Genomic DNA, 18,689 nt, shown 5'->3' on the forward strand with positions numbered 1-18,689 from the left:
CTTCCTTGCAGTTAGAATTGTATTTGATAATACTTGAATTTTAATTAAACCAACTTAATTGAATTTAAACTTTGATCAAAACAATCAGAGTGCACTCTTTAAGGTGTTTGGGATTAACTCCCAATTGAAGAAGAAACCCTCTTTCTCTATTCTAACCTCTATTTCTCTGGATTTATGTGGTTTTGTTTTTCTTCTTATCAGAGACTGAACCTGTCTGAACATCAGTAAAATTTTTGGTAATTATGTTGATGAATCGAATAGCCTAAGTCACAGAATGACCTCATAGGTAAAACTCTTCAGCAACGTTTTTCATAATTTTCCTGTGTTCACCCACACAATTATCCGTCCCCGCCTTCACGGCTAGGATAATAAGCGTTTAGTTTGCGTCACTAACTGACCAACTCAGTTAAGCATTCAACACATAGCCCACATATTTAGCTCAGTAGATCTGTACGGACTTGCATCTTGCTGTTTGTGCCTTTCTCTCTCCCCTGTGTCTCAATTTGTCCAGACCATCCAATCCTGTCACCTGCCAGTCCAGCTAGAGACCAGGCAAAGCGCTGCGATGGACTCCTGCCTGGGACCAACATCGGCACACGGCAACTGCGCTGAGAGCAGTTGGTCGGACGACCTAATCCGGCGAATGGACCACGATCTGAACCAGAGCTACAACTACAGAGAGCCAAGAACTCATCTGAAGTGCACAGCCAGGATCATCGGTGACCACGCCCTCGACCAGATCGTCCTACTAGAGCCAGAAGCACCTGCAGAACTGCCCAGACCAGCTGGACCTGCTAACGACAGAGGATGAAGAGGACCAGGAGCTACAGGAGGAGATGAAAAGCTACAAGAGTCCTTAGCAACACAGACTGAGCAAAGAGAGCTATTGGAGCAGACGCCAGAGAGGAGCTGGTAGGAAAACTCCAAGATGCAGAAGCTCTTTATAATGGCCCCGGCAGACAGCAACCCAATGCCACGGCCAAGGCCTATAAAGGCCCTCTGCAAGCAGTCCATGCTGAAGTCCAAGCCATGACTCAGCAACGGAATCAAAATGAACTGAACTTAGCTTGCAGACTACAGTGTGAACAGACAGGTGAATGCAACAGATTCTCCCCTGTCGTGTCCCCCAGCTAAAAGCCCAAAGCTGCGAAAAGGGGGGTGGGTGAAACCCCACTGTTCACACCGTTCTAGCCAGCAAACACAGAGGGGTGGGGCAGGAACAATCCAGAAGAACCTGCAGACACACACACTGCATGGCCCCACAGACCCCAGCAAGCTGGCCAGAAACATGACAGCTGTCACCACTAAATGCTGTCACCATGAACACTGCAGGAGGCCACAACAAATGCCTACCTGCAAAACATTGACTCTCAGTCATTAACACTGCCCATTGTGATCACAAGAGACAGATCACCTGCTTAGGATCACCTCCTGCCAAGAGGACCACAGCATCCTATGCCAGCAGTCAGATACTGTCAAAGCGGATTTCAGCAGCTACAACACATCTGCTACAGCCAGCATGTGAGCCTATGTCAGACGACAGAACGGGCCAAAAGGAAAGAAGACTTCAAAGCAAAACTCTTCTCCCTCAGAAATCCGCATCACACTTTGAGTCATAACCTAAGCGCTACAGCCTTCTTCCGCCACAATCACTTGATATCTGCGGAACTACAGAGAACATAGCGCCGCCTCCATAAAGACTGTGTAAATCCTGCCTATCTCTGCACATCACAAAGAACTGACTATGGAGAGTCCACCACAGTAGCAGATCTTCAGCAGAGACTCAGCAGATGTTACAGCCTGCCGGGAACAGCCAAGCACCAGACAGGATGCCCTGAGACAACACAGTGTCACCACTTTCTTCGAACTCGAAAGACGGCGCCCTGTGGAAACCCAGCTGGCAACCTAGGAGCCACTGACCCGTTCCGGCCCAACAGTCATCGAGGAATTCATCTCAACACCATGGATGACACCTCCCCAGAGAGCAAAAGAACAGTGCAACTACGTCTGAGACAGCAGAGATCCTGGGGACATCAAAGGAGCTGATTCCACAAGAAACCTCAACAGGAGGATTTAAAGTCCAAATCAGACTCTTTTTGACCACAAGTGGCATGTGAAACAAACAACCCTTTTGAATGCCCTCCGTCTGAGAAAAATGTCCAGATCTCTGTAACCTGCTGGTCGACCACAGAGACAGTCATCCTATTACAAGATGAACATGGCACCCTACAGGAACCATGGGCAGATATCTCAGACATCAGCTTTACACTGTTCACACTCTCTCTCCAACAACACCAGTTTCAGACATTTCCTCTTCTGTCAAGTGCGCGCAGTTTCCATTGGACTCATGCCTGTCAACCACAAAAACGGCCAAGGACACCTGTGCCTTGAACTTGAAAGGGAATAACCAATGCTGAACCTGCTACTTCCTGGTTCTCGCTAATCTCCCAGCCCCATGGGGGGCCCTCTCAAGTGCGAGAACATTCTACGATCTACTAGAACAGCCCAGAGTTTTGCACTCTGGTGAATAAATTAGACTGTTGTACCTGCATTCACCAAAAGGGGTCACTGTTCAGCTCAACACACAGTGTGACCAAGCCTTCAACCACACATATTCAAGGGAATACGTGGAGCATGGCCCACTCTGGAAGCCACACCCCCTATTTACTGAATAAGTCAGCTTTTTGCAGCATGCATACTGTACAAGTGAGTACAGTTACCAAAGATTTTGAACAATGTCTTTATGAAGAGCATGACAGCGGATTACCAGTCCAAGGAGATGGACCACGCCCTGCACCTGCCATCAACGGCCAGTGCTACAGCTGCTCGTCACAAAAGACAAGGATGCAGAACTAATGTCAACTATGTGGCCCCACTCACAGAACCACATGACATTACATCCCAAGCTAGCTGCATCCTGGGCTACACAGGACACCACCTACAAGGTTCGTGAAATGTTAAAAGAACTGCCCACTCATGTAAATGAGCGCTCAAGACGGTGCCATGTACACACCAAATGGCACCTGCGCTTCACCACATGCCTGATTTACCCTTGCTGAACGGAGTTCCATCTGAAAGCTGGACTTGCCAAACACTGCCTTAAACACTGGTCTAAACTGACAGCGTGACCAGAACGAAAGGAGGGTAACCAAGCACCAGCAGAACATGGCTCTTACCACAGCCTGAGGTCAGACGGCACCACCACAACACCGCCAGGGCCAGCAATGAGACCCCAACCTTGTCCTACACCGCTCACCAGTACTTCAATGAAAGACCCCGGAGTGTGACACCAGCCTTTGCCCAGCAATCACTGCAGAACATGTGAAGGCCAGAGAGCATGCTGCACCCGGCAAGATTCACAACAGGAAAGTGAAGTGAGTAACAAGATTTGGTATCATAACTTTGCCCAGCTACTTGAGACGGTTGGGGATATGTAGACAACACCCCTCCCCATGACTACAGGCATTTGCGTGGAAGCCAACATTCCATCCCACCTGCTGCTTCATCCATGACTGCTGCGGTGCATCTCTGTGGAGACAGGACACACCCTAACCAACCTGTTGCCAGAACCAGCAAACAGGTGCAGGGGTGCTCTCCCTTGATGTCTAAGCAGGATCGAAAAGATGAAAGGTACCCAATAAAAAGACAATGCCTGACCACTCGGGAGCATTCTCTGCCTGTATGTCGAGATCCTGTGGACCAATAGGAACCTCCAGTGATCCCACCATCATGATCCAACTATCCATCGTCAGCTGAAGTTTACATTCGCACTTCCTCTTCCGAAAGGGGGGATATGTAGTGTCTGGATCAAGCCATTCAACCTCTCACTCCCTTTTGTCTAGGTATTAAGATAACATCTTCAAAGACCAAAGGAAACCTAGCTCCATGGGGTCTGGTTTTAGGTTGAACTCTCACAGAGAGTGTTATAACCATTTGGTTCCTCTGTTGGATATTTACGACTCCTTCGCTTCAAAGCATTGTTGATAAGTCTCTGTCTCATCTCTTACTTAAGACATGAGACCAAGCAGAGAAACTTCTCTGACAAATAGGAACTTATTTGATTTAAACTATTCTTCTCTGTAAATGTATCTAAATGTCTAGGTTGTGTGTTGTCGCTCGTGCTATTTTATATACTCTGTATTTGTTAGCTATGCAAGTTTTGATTCAGGGTTCATTTGACGTATTCATACGTTCACAGTTCAATGCCTTGCATGTTTCATATGTAACTACACATCTTTGAATTCCCTATATGATGAGCTATGTTATAAAAAACATAGCACACATCATACTATGCCCATAACTAAGTTTAGGTATTAAACGCAAACTGACCAAACTGTCAGAGCTATGCAAATGAGGTGCCATGAGAAACAAAGGATCTTTCTTAGGCCCCCTTTTCACTTTCATGGCATTGGCCCGCAGACCATCTGGGGGCAGGGCAGGTATGCATTTAAAACAGCATCATCGAACCATGTTTTTAAAAGGACTTTTTGGAATCAAAAAAGGAAAAGAAAGAGGACGAGAAGACACTCCAAGGGACTCCCCTCTGGGGAGTCCGTTTAGGCCATGGAACTTTGGACTCAGAACCCAAACTCAGCGTTTCAACAGGACTGCACTCTGAAACCATTCAAGATTTCCATCAACGCGCATACAGATATTGGTCCAACAACAATATTGCAAGTATCCGTTTCTAAATATAGATTAGCTGCGTTAAGATCGTGCCTCTTTGTTAAAGATGATTTTAATGGTTTTCAGACATGTTTTACCGGCCTCGCGGCCATGCCCTCTCACTCTCTCTCTCTCTCTCTCTCTCTGCGCATCCTAGCGCATTTGTGTTTCATGTATTTGTTTGTCTTCATTTTGTTTACCATGTAGAGTAGAGTTTAATAAAAACCCATAAAGGCATTTGTGATGGGTTCTCTTTGTTCACGCTCACAAACTTGGTCACTTAAACTGTGTTTCGATCTATGCTACCTCTGCTCTTAAATTTTGTTTGGTAAAGTCACGTTACTTATGGTCATGAGATAACGTTAGTGTATAAATCATTGATGCATTTGCTGGACGAATACATATAGGATTTGTATCACTATACTGCTAATCAGAATTGTAAAATATGTATGTGTAATGACGATTATTATACATATTTGCCTTTGAGCTAAACTAATTCCTTGACTGAATTTGACGTTTTAACAACTCATTTCATATATGTTTGATCTTGATAGATCTGGTGGAGAATCTTATTTGATGAGTAAACTCATCCGTAATTTAACAAGCAGCTAAAAACGCTACATCATGCAGGTGGTTGTGAATATGGATGTTTACTTTTTGGTCAATTGGGATTTTTAACTTTTACTGCCAAAAACGAAAAGATCATTAATTGTATTATTGTATAAAATAGTGGCCTCAGCATCTGTAAGGTTAAGTCTGTCTTTCCTAAGTAGCTTCGTGATTGAAGGCCTGGGGTAAAGGCTCAAATGACTGAATCGACTATCTCTTGCTCTGGGTATCCCTTATTCAGTCCACTTTCAATTTGGCGTGCCAGACTAGAAAAAGTTAACCTGCCTTTTTGTCTAGGTTCTCCAATTTAACCTGAAATCTTGAACTCTCTGTGCCATACAGCCGGCGTCATTTGTCCCTGTGATGAAAGTGACGGGTTAATTACTACACTGTCAATTGGTTTCAAACTGGCGCTCTGTAAAACAGGCATACTACTCTGCAAAGTAGTGGGAGAAGGTTTAGACGTACCTGTGTGATCTCTGATTTTCTCCTGCATCCCAAACTAGAGTCCCCCCAGCAAATGTATGCAACTTCCAGCCCTGGTGGGAACAGTATTATAAAAGCAATAAGGTAATCAAGGCTAGCTATCTGTCTGTCTTCCTTTAACTTTCCTGTTTTTTCCGACTGATCTATGTCAGAGAGAATAAGCCATATCACTTGGAAAAGTGTCCACAACCAAAGAATAGAAAGGCTCAGGCGTGATGTGTGGTGTACTGTTATTTCAAATTACTACACCACCTTCTGGTACCTTGAAAATATTGCTGAGCTGAATGCTGACCAAGACCTTCATACACTATGCCTACACTATGTCTTCCTCCCACGACTGAACTGGCATCTCCAACTGTTCACTCGTTTGTGGGATAAGCATTCACTTGCCACAGAGGGAACACAGGACCCCACAGCAGTTGTGCATGGCTGGTCTGCTTTTGGGGCAACAAGACAATCCTGACCAGGTGACACTCTTTTCCTTGTTACATACAGCTTGTTTGCAGATTTTTCATGAAATCTTATAATATTTGGTTATTTTTTCAACAGATTGATGCTACAACTGGACTTGCTTCATGGAGTCGAGGGGCATTTGCGAGCTTGAATTGACCCATTTCAGACCGTTGAGATCTTTGGTGCAGACATATACTTACAAGCCTTGTCAGAGGTCCAAGCTTCTATGGCTGTACAAACCTAAGTACTCGGTTTCTGTGTTTGTTCTATTTTTCAGATATTTTGTAAATGTTTTAATGTCAGACTGTTGGCTAAAATCAACCTTTCTGTGTCTGAGATATGACTAAATCTCTGACTCAAGGATGCAGACATATAGTACATCTGTGTTTCTTTTTCTTATTCTGTAGTATTTGTATATATTTTATTCATCAGTTATAAATAACAGGTTAATTTTAACATGATTAAAAGACATTAATATGTCTTTCACTCTAATTTTTTGGAAGCCTCATCTTTGTTGTAGGTGATAAAAAACAATCTCATTCAAAAAAGAAACCATTTCATTTCAAGTGTTTACTCGATGGAATAAAGTCAGTTTAAAGTCCTATATGAATTGTTTTAGAAGGTTGTCATACCACATAAAAATGCTATTGACCATACAACCAAATTTGAATGATGAAAATGCAAAGTAACTAAAACAATCCCAAATTTTTGAAAAGTAAGCAGGATTCTCTGCTCAGAAACGCTGGGGGTGTCAGCTACCATGCCCAATCACACAAACCTGTTGTCTCTAAAATTTAAAAAACCACTAGAACCTGCATAGATGCTCTTAATTATTTTTGGGGGCTGGGCTACATGCGGTGGCTCGATCCTGTCTAACTCCACAAATCAGTACTAATACACGATGCAAATGATTTTGCATAAACATATTGTTACGTGCCTGATGTTAGAACGGGATGATACCGTAACATTTATGTGAGACAAGGGTTACAGAGTGTGCTGCAGATCAAAAAGGACACCGAACAGAGGTATTTAAATTCAAACGTCTTTAGAAGTTGCGTTGAAGAAGAAAAAAAAACACATTACAGAAACAAGTATACATAAAGTAAAACACGTAAAGAGTGCCGCACAAATTAAAGAAAGAAACTAAATAAAACAACCCTTATACTAACCTCTAAACTTGCTAACAAAAGAAATATGAAAATGAAACCGAAGTCTTCAGCGTATACGACGCCCAAGATAAACTAATATAACATACAAAACAAAAAGTACACGGGTGGCGTCACACCCTCAAACCCAACCTAACAAAGGATTAACTAACACGATGCACTAACATGCATCCACAAAGAACTTGATGGAAATCAATTGGTCAAAGAAATAGATCTATAAATAGATCGAATAACACACACAACGCATGACTTCATACGACTACGTAAGACTCAGGCCATGGGTGTCGACCACAAACAGCTGACCGAGTTGGAGCACACGGTACACTGGCATGGCGCACGCACACACAATCACCTTGCGTCGTTAAATACAGCTGGCACGCCAGGCGATTGGCCAGACCTCATGACGTCAGGATGATGATTGGCAATCGACTCAGCCAATAGACACCAACCTAAAACTGGAGCTGAGAGGGACACAGAGAGACAGGAGAGCGAGAAACAATACAATGTACACAAAACACACACGTAACACATATTTTTTTATTTTCTTATTATGACACTTTGCAATCTGACTCGATAGCAAATTTTGATTCAAAACCCGTTTTTGGGGGGGCCTAGCTATCTCTAAAATGTCTTTCAGTCACCGTGAACGGTTATTCTCCTTTTATATTTGTTCTATAGGCATATCTTATATTTCTTCCTGATTATGAAGTTAATTTCTTCTATAAATTAATGAAATGGTTGGCTATAAGAAGACATTTGAGTTTGGAAAAGTACGTTCATTTTTAGTCTCGATATTGCATATATTTGCTTATGTACTTTGCTTATTTCTGGAATGATTATTGTGTAACAAGGTTAAAATTTTCATAGAACTTATTACCCTTCTTATGAAAGTGATGTTACAGTGAGCTAAAGCATATTTTCCAATTGTGCGTAAACGATCACTCTTCAGGATTTATAGTTGACTAACTGTTATTTGTTTGGGACATGCTTCTGGGGTGGTGTATGCGTATTGCAGAGTGGCAGTAATTATTATTTCAAGTATTTTTATTACACCAGTTCTTAACTTTGGTACTTTCATAATAGTGATAATTTATAGGTGTGTTCGACATGCTTTCGCCACAAGAAACGACAGCTGGAGGACATTAAATTACCGCGAGAGCAATTCGAAGTCAAAGTCCCTTAAAATAATCCTTGCTCTATTTTCATGTCATCCATCTGTCATTCTTGCAGCGCTGCATGCGGTCTCCTGGTGACAGTTGTGTATTGTGCGTATAGTTCTTTACTGGTTATTTTTAACTGTGATTTTTTATTTCCATAGGAAGTGATTAGCTCAGTACTACACTATTAGACTTTCAAGGAAATTACTACTGATATTGTCTTGTTTTTATGTTTTTTAGTGTAGTGTCTTTTCACAAATTTGAAACAAGATTGATTGAAGCTTTCTTGATACATGACTAATTACAATATTGAAATTAAATCATAATAAAAAATATTTGTCCATCTCTATCTAAAGTTACTCGTTCTAACTAAATTGAATTTGGATTATCACATTTCTCAATTGCTATTGAAAATTGTTCATAATATTTTTGGGTGATGACACAGATTATTAGAAGTAAATAATAAAAGATTATTACAATTATATCATAACAGCATTATATTTGGGGATTTGAATTGTATCTGTTTTAATAAATCAACCTTAGACTGTTAACAATGCAAAGGTAATCAGCTTATTTTATTTAAAAAAATTGCATGCTGATAGTATATGCAGAAATTGAGCCAACAAACACAAACTGAAACACAGGATAATTTAAAGGAATGTGCTTCAAGTTACTTCTACGTTGTAATAGTTATATTTGTTGTAGATTTTTTATCATTCACACAGGGCAAATGCACTTATAATGGAGCTAGGTCAACTGCTTCGAAACCAAACAGGAGTGCAAACTGGACAATCAACAGCACTCTCTTCAAGCTCACCAGTCATTCACTCTGCAGGACAGACGGTAATTAGGTAAACGACTGTGTCTCACACAACTTTGCCACCAGCACAATCAACTGTGCCTCCAACTGTCCAGCTCCCATTCGCCTCTTTGGCTCGGTTTCCAGCCAACCGCCCAGACATGGTCATTGCATCTTTGAACAGGCTGTTTCAGCCATACAGTAAAAAAACCCCCCAAAAAACCTGTCACTCAGCCATGGGAACACACTTTTTTTTGCTGTTCTATGAAAAAAATCCTCATTGGGTAGCTGACTGTATCTGCGTTCTTTGATAGGCTATTCACAGCGCCCCATCCCCTACACACATACAGATGTATTGTGTTGCTGACTGTGTCCGCAGCTCTCTGTCTCTCCTCTCAGTCACTCAGGTTCGCGCATCTTTTCCGTTAACGTTTAGGTCTCTTCAGCTTCAGGTTTGTTTTTTACTTTGGCTTGTAGTACTTACTTATTAACCAGTAGAGTTTTGATAAACGTGGGGTTTGTTCAGACGTGGTGCTTGGTAGAATGCGACTTGCGTTGCGTCTCTGCCTGTCTGAGCCGTCAGCTGGCTCTAACCAGTTTTTTTTACTTAACGCAAACTCTTGTTCATTACTATTTACTTCATAATTGCAACTGCATGTGTTGTATTAATTGTTGCAAAACTTGTTCTGTATATAGTTCGTTTGTTATCGTGATCAAAACCATTGATCTGAAGCTCTATGCTGATGCTGTCATGTAAATATTTTTCTAATCAGCAATAAATATAAACATTTCTGATCGACCCATATCAATTGCATGCTTAAAATAACATACCGGTTAAAGCGCCGCCCATCTCAAGACAACCCGACCCAATTTCCTGGTTAAATCCCGCCCACTTCCGGGTTAGGCCCCGCCCAGTCAGAGTACGGAAACAGATACAGATAATTAATATGGTTAACAGATACAGATAATGCTGTACTCGCTCATCCCTAATGGGAAGGCCCCTACTAATAAAGATCTGGTTGTCCATGGGGTGTTAAAAACTATTAAAAGTTAATCAAATTTACAGAATATTAAGGCCCATAAAAAGTCTTAAATGCCATTCATATTCATATTGAATTTAACTCTGTGAATACTGTTTACATTGGTGTAAAGTATTGCAGTAAATGTAATTAGTTACTGTACATAAGTACCTTTTTTGCTACTTTGTAGTTGAGTATTAAACATTTGAGCAGGTTTTACTACATACATATTGCATGGCACCTAACTTTACTTGCAGCATTTTATTTCTGCTACAGAAGAAGCAATATTGCAATTTACATGGCATTGAAGGTACTTTATATTGCATTTTGCCCTTACTTACTTATTGAAACTTGTCAACATGGCTTCATTATGTGAACGTGGGTGCATTATCAGGTAGTTGACATCGCTGGTGTTTTATGTTGGAAAATGACATGACTGCAGCCAGGTATAATGCCAAAACCAGCATGTCTAAAAAAAAAGTGTTATACTTTTGTAATTTTACTCAAAATTATTTTATTTATTTGTTTTACTGAAGATACCTTTCTGAATAATATTGGTTTCCTTATTAGCGATTGAGCTAAGCTGAGACTCGGGTGTTTGTAATAGACAAAGGCTTTGGTGTTCACCTTGATTTGTTGCAATTTTGAGGTGTTCAGTTTGATGCGATTGCCCTCCTTACGAATCAACTATTTCTATTGTCTCTTACCTTAAGTGTTGAGGACTAGTGCTGCTGTGAGCCTACTTCCAGTATGAGTAAAATACTCAAGTATTATTAATGTGATAGTTCACCCAAGAACTCCAATTTGCTGTTTATTTACTCACCCTCAGGCCATCCCAGATGTAGGTGACATTTTTTCTTGAATAGAAACAAAGAAGATTGTTTTGAAAATCCGCAGCCCTTTGGCTTCTAATGGGAGTATAGGGGGTCTAGGAGTTCCTAAATTACATCATTCCAAAAAAGCGGCTCCTAGCGACATGTTGACATCTTGTGAAGCAAATCATGTGATATTTTGATAAAACTGAACGTCATTTTTAAATATAATGAAATATTAGCTTTAATGTGCAGCCTCTGCACTCCCTTTATGCAAGTGGCACTAAACCAGTGGCGGCTGCTGATCTTTTAAAGAGGGGAAGCTCATTTTCGGCCTAAATCATTAAAATTGTCCATTTATTTATATGTAAATTCTGCCCTAAGTTCCTTTTCAAGAAAATGCTCTGTAACCCATGTCAAGAGACATGGCCAGCAGTACATTTTCTTTTTCACAGCACTTCCAGTCAGCCAGCTAACTTTGTCATATAAGGAGCGCTGAAAAGACCTGTTACTTTTCCCTATCTTTTGCACTAAATCAATCTTAGGTGTTGATCTGCCCTGCCCTGCCCTGCCAAAATCAGGTATATATATTTAACTCAACGGGAGGAAATGTGGGAATTATGTTAAACTGAAACAATGAATGTGGTGTGAAATTGTGTGAAATATACGATGAAGGTTGCAGCAGTTTGTCTTTCGACTACACATGCAAAATCCGCGATGGGACTGAGTTGGAAATGGAGACACAGAGTGATACGCGTCATAATCTGAAGACCACGCCCACACCAACTGTCTCTTTGCATTGCGAGAAGCTACCGCCTCCTTGTCATTTATGATTTATAACAAAAAAAAATGTCTAAAAGCTGATATGTGACAATGTGTATAGCAAACAAGCTAAAAAAAAACAAGAAATACGTTTTTATAAGCTGTCGACCCCAAAAAACGAGCGTTTTAGGACATAAAAGTGGATTAAAAAGAGATGACAGACCCTCCAATCATCACGCAGACGCTCGAAGTCCGGGCCAGCCCACTCCTCCATTCATCCCAGAGACGCTGAGCGTCCGTGGGAGGGACATAATCGCAGCATTATCCAATGACCGTCTTGTTTCTAAGCACTGAAAAAAAAACTGTTTTAAGCAGCCCCATTGAAGTCAATGGACACTGGGCTTCAACAGAGAAATGCACTGTACGCTACGGGAATGAACAATAGTGTCTGATTGCAGAGTGCAAGACAGAGGGGTAACTGGTAATGGGCGGAACTTGTAATGGGCAGAACCTGTAATTGTCCAAATCACATGGGACAACGAGAGATATCAAACGTGAGATGTTGGCAAGATCACCTTCTTATTTTATGCCTTAATAGTATGTACTGGTTTGTGACGGAAATCGATATTTTTGACACCGGGGCAAACGCGAAACTAAAGTCACAACTGTTTCCTTAGGACACTATAATTATTAACAAAGACAAACAGCAACTTGTTTTTACATTTAAGCATTTCTTTATTAATCATTTATTATGTATTATTAACTGTTTAGTTTTATTAATTCAGCGACGCATCATTTGGCCTATTTATTAATTTTGTGCACCTCAAGTACACTAATACTCGCTCCGTACCGGTAGTGGTTTTTAATTGCTTGTCTTCACCAGATGTATGCGTGATATCCTTTGTGACACACCGTTACGAGACAGGAAGGAAATATTAACTCTGGGTTTATTTACATGTGGAACATAAGACCATCTGTGACGTCTAACACCCGACTTCCACCGGGAACACTCTTCAAGGTTGTGCAGGAGAACAGAACGACATGATAGTAAAATACGTCCTCTACTGGCCACCTTCACCCTACAACACTACATTATGTCACAGTTAAAATGTGACAAAAATTTTGTTTAATAAACATAAATGAAAAATGTTGCGTTTGTTATACACAATTTCTGAAGATGTTAGAGTTCTAAATATTTCAGCAAACATATCCTAGTTATATATAATAGTAGGTCCACATTTGGCTGGGGATTTAAATCATGCATAAAGTTTTTGGAGTTTTAGACAATTTTGTCACTTTTGTGAGGTATTACTTTCAATGCCATACCACATCTATAGTACTGATACATTAGTTTTTCCATATAAATTGATGTGCATTTCAGGGTGGCCAGCGTGGTCCAACAATTTCAAGCTGGCATGCATTCCTGTGGACAGTTTTGGGAAATGGTTGCAAGAGACTGGAGTGCTACTCATGCCACTATTCACTCACACTCACAACCCGGAACCTTTGTCAAAATGTGATTTTAGAGACGTCTTCACCATCAAATGGATCTTTGAGGGGAGTATTAAACACGACCAGGAGGACGACATCTTCGTGATCAAATGGATCATTGAGGGGAGTATTAAACACGACCAGGAGGAAGACACAATATTTCTGTGGGAGTGCCTATTGATGTACATTCAAGGTGAGGTCATGTTGATTGATTTCTGATTCGAGTGTAACAGTTCAATGTAATGAATAGAAATTCGAGCTTACATTTATTTTGCATTGTATAACTATTTTTAATCTCCGTTTAGAGGGAGAAACAAAGGATATAACCTTTGAAGAACTTCTTGCTTTTGTAACTGGTGCACAGCACATAATAGTATCAAGTGAATAAAAAACACAATATATTGACCTGTTTTCTGTTAACTATCAAGTGCCATGCACGTTCCCTATCGATACTTCAGTCGTACTGCGTAGCAGGACGCTATGGGGAAAACTCTTTTTTCTCCGAAAACTGAAGCTTTACAATAACGCAGTGAACACTGCAAGGCCATTGGTGCGTTTAAAGTAAAACTTTACGCCAATGGCAGCGAAGCTGCACAGACCTATGGCGCCCTCCAAAAGGGGCGGGGCTTATGGCTATATAAGCAGACACATCGCTGAAGGGTTCTCAGATCTCTTCTCCTTCAGCAACTAATTCTACCTCGCTACCCAGACTGAAAGATTCGCTGTTGAAAGAGCCTTGCAGCGGACTTGACCTCTCTGCTCAGCGATTCCGCCGGTTTAAGCAGCACTGTATCCTTTTCCCTGCCGCTATCCGGCAAAGCTCTAAAAGGCAATTTTCCAAGCAAATTGCCCTGCGCCGTTGTTGCAAATGCCACGCCGTCCCTGTCACTCGTGTGGGGTCCGCCTCCACGCCGCTGACGGTCACGGCGAGTGTGTCTCACGCTTGGGAGTTTCCCCACGCTCAAGACGCACTCGTAGAGATGGAATCCCCTTACTGTGAGAGCATGAGTCTCTCCTCTCTGTGCTCGCGGATAGCTTTTTTTTCAGAGAGCGATTCTGCTCTTCTGTGGGGCCGAAGCAGCAGGGTAGAGGAACTAAGTGCTCAGGGAAGTGCGGGCTCACGTCCCCTCGGCGTGCCTTACCTTCTCCACAGAGAGAAAATTCACCGGTTCGTTTCTCTCTGCAGGAAGCAAATTGGCGGAAGCAAATTCGAGGAAGACGACAGCATGTTGTTAGCAGCTTCAGACGGGGAGGAGCTATCGGCTCAGTTTTTGACCCCTTGCTGTCTGTAGAGCACAGTGAACCTGCGCCTAGCGTGGATTCCGAGCTTTTTCGGGTCCTCACTAAGGCTGTGCAAGAGCTGGGCTTAGAGTGGTCCTCTCCAAAGGAACCTACTCGCAGCTGCCTAGACTAATGGTTTCTGCCAGGGCGCCGCCTAGCCCCTCGACAGTGGACTTTGCCGTTCTTCTCGGAAATTCAAGTGGCAAGGGTAAGGGCTAAAACATTCCCCTAAGAAATAGGACACCACTATAATACGTCAGTATAATACGTCACTGACCGTACGGAGATTCGTCAATTTTATATCACAAACTTTCAAAATGCTGCTGTCAGCTTTGGTCATATCAGTTTTGTGGATTATAAAATCTCCATGGGCGTTAGTCAACATGTGTCAACTCAACTCAACTCAACTTTATTTATATAGCGCTTTTTACAATTTTCATTGTTACAAAGCAGCTGTACATGAGACACATTTAATACAAGTATGAATTCTAAAGCAGCCCCCCCGGCCAGGCAGATAGTGCAAAACAATATGCAAACGGTGGTGAGGAACCCAAAACTCCCATCGAGAAAAAAAACCTCAGGGGAACCCAGGCCCAACCAGGGGATTCCAGTTCCCCTCTGGCAAAAGCTGCTTAGCTGCTTAGAGGACCCACTCACCTTCGTAATCATACTTTAGATTTGATACTATCTTATGGTATAAATGTGGACGATGTTAAAATCGTTCAGCAGAGTGAAGACATTTCGGATCATTATCTGATATTATGTTTGCTTCACTGGCCTACGGCTGCAAATCAAACTCCTTGTTACAAATATGGTAGAACGATTTCTTCAACTACCAAAGTTGAACAATTTTGCCTGAATTGTCTCAAATATCTAGCATGAGTAAAAACGATGATGATCTTGACATTACTATTGAAAATTTTAACTCTACCTTCTCGGAAACATTAGACACAGTTGCTCCTCTGCGTTTAAAAAAGATAAAAAATGGCAGCCCAACACCGTGGTATAATGAACACACTCAGACTATAAAGAAAGCGTCCCGTAAAATGGAACGTAACTTTAAGAAAACTAATTTAGATGTACTTCGTATAGCATGGAAGGATAGTACTTGAAAATACAGGAATGCCATAAAAACGTCCAGATCCGCCTACTTTTCATCACTAATAGAAGAAAACCATCACAACCCTAGGTTTTAATTTAACACCGTGGCTAAATTAACAAAAAATAAGTCGTCAGCGACTTCAGATTCTGATTATCAGCATAACAGTGATGAATTTATGAACTACTTCACTAGTAAAATCCAAGACATTAGAGAAAAAATTATAACAATGCAACCAGAAGTGAAACGCGCTGAACAAACTAACTACAGCACCCCTAAGGAGAAATTGCAATTATTTTCTACAGTAGATAACGATGAACTCTCTAAAATCATTATATCATCCAAATCAACAACATGCGTGCTAGACCCTATACCTACAAAACTACTGAAAGAAATGCTCCCGGAAATTATAGATCCTCTTCTTAGTATTATTAACTCATCTCTGACATTAGGACATGTGCCTAAAGCATTTAAGGTGGCTGTTATAAGGCCCCTTGTCAAAAAACCCAAACTCGACCCAAGAGAAATAGGTAATTACAGGCCTTTATCGAATTTACCTTTTATATCTAAAGTTCTTGAAAAAGTAGTTTCGACTCAGTTATGCTCCTTCCTCAAAAGGAATGACATTAATGAAGAATTCCAGTCTGAAATTCGAGCATGTCACAGTACAGAGACTGCTTTGATCAGAGTTACAAATGATCTGCTTTTAGCGTCTGACTGTGGCTGTATTTCGTTATTGGTGCTGCTAGACCTTAGTGCTGCAATTGAAGAATACTGCTTAACTATTGACGGATGCTCCATAAAATCCTCGTCGTCAGCTAAGAATCTTGGCTTTGTATTCGATAGTAATCTGTCATTTGAGAGCCACCTGTAAAATTGCATTTTTCCATTTCAAGAATAGATCTAAACTACGTCATATGCTGTCACTGTCAGATGCAGAGAAATTAATTCATGCATTCATGACATCAAGACTAGATTACTGTAATGCACTTTTAGGTGGTTACCCTGCAGGCCTATTACAAAAACTGCAACTGGTTCAAAACGCGGCAGCTCGAGTTCTTACACTTACAAAATAGTATGAGCATATAACCCCGGTTCTGTCAACCTTGCACTGGTTACCTATAAAGCATCGCAATAACTTTAAGATCTTGCTTATTACCTATAAGGACCTACATGGTCTAGCACCGCAGTAATTGAGTGAACTTCTATTGTATTACAGTCCTCCACGTGCATTACGCTTTCAGGTGTCCTGTCAATTGGTAATACCTAGAATTTCAAATTCAAGTGCAGGTGGTAGATCCTTTTCTTATCTAGCGCCTAAACTGGGATATTCTTCCCTGCACTGTCCGGGAGGCAGACACACTCTGTCAGTTTAAATCTAGACTAAAGACGCATCTTTTTAATCTTGCATACACTACACTTCCATAATATTGATCCTCAGACGATTTAGGCTGCATTATTTAGATCAACCGGAACCAGGAACACATCCAACAACAAAATGATGTACTTGTTTAAATCAAAGATGGCAGAACAGTACTCTACTCTCAGCCAGTCTCGTCTTTTTGTTCCAAGGTTGCAGTTCATGCCCAGACCTGATGGCAGAGCTGAGAATGGGAAGTGATGACCTGACAAGAGCTGAGATGATAGAGCTGGATAAAGGACGCGGCAACTTGACACGATTTTTCTACAACACTTCAAATGCTAATAGATTGTTAATGATAATCTTAAATCTATAATTTACCTTATTCGTAAGTTTATTTATTTTTTATTTAGTCTTGTTGTGCAAGCAGTGTTGAGCTTGTGCAGAGGCAGCAGCTTTTGCCAGAGGGGAACTGGAATCCTCTGGTTGGGCCTGGGTTCTCCTGAGGGTTTTTTTCTCGATTGGAGTTTTGGGTTCCTCGCCACCGTTTGCATATTGTTTTGCACTATTTGTCTGGCGGGGTGGGCTGTTTTAGAATTTAGAATAATTAATATGCATTATAAGAATTTATAGTTCGTTTAATATTTGACCTGTGGTTCTCTCTCCTATCTGTGCTTTCACTGTGCGTGTGTGCGAGTGTGTTTACGTGTGTTCGTCTATGTCAATGTGTGTAAGAATGTATGCATATTGTGTGTGTGGAGCATTTGTATGTCTGTCTTTTGTTGTTTTCACCTTTTTCTTGTTTTTACAGGTATATGCCTATAGTTGGTTATTCTTGTATTCAATGTGTCTCATGTACAGCTGCTTTGTAACAATGAAAATTGTAAAAAGCGCTATATAAATAAAGTTGAGTTGAGATTACAGTCTTCAAAGTGACCCTGAACTTTTTCGACAACAGCAGCTCACTATACGCCCTCGTAAGGCGAAGCACGTTTTGATTAACTCAGTGTTTGAGATCACATTCCCTGGATTTCTCTCTCTGTCCGGGCGGGGAACTGAGAGCGAACGCGAATCCCCGGTTCGTGATTGTTTTCTGGAGACGGCCATGATTACAAATACTGTTTTGAGGTTGTGAATGTTGCAGTTCAATGATGCAATCATTAAAGAGTTTCGTTAGTAAAATTTTGCGACTTTTTATAAATGTTTCAAGTACTCAAGACAAACACTGAACAAAACATTCAATTAAACATAAACAAGATGATTATTAACGGTTTAAATCCTTATTAAAGCCCAAATAAAGGCTTTCATTATACTCTCATAAGGGAAATTCTTCATGTTGGGAAATTTCATAACTCTTCGTTTGAATTGAGCTGCATCACCCTGAAGTAGAATGAGTCTGTTGAAACAGAGAGTTTTCTTTAAAAATCCATCTAACCTTGTAAAAAAGTAGCGTAAAAAAAAAAGAGACATTTCATGGGCTTATAAATAAAAAAAATCTACTTTATATTGTCCTTATATTGCGTGTGGGAC

This window comes from Triplophysa dalaica, chromosome 6 (genome assembly GCF_015846415.1).
Source record: "Triplophysa dalaica isolate WHDGS20190420 chromosome 6, ASM1584641v1, whole genome shotgun sequence".
Classification (NCBI taxonomy): domain Eukaryota; kingdom Metazoa; phylum Chordata; class Actinopteri; order Cypriniformes; family Nemacheilidae; genus Triplophysa; species Triplophysa dalaica.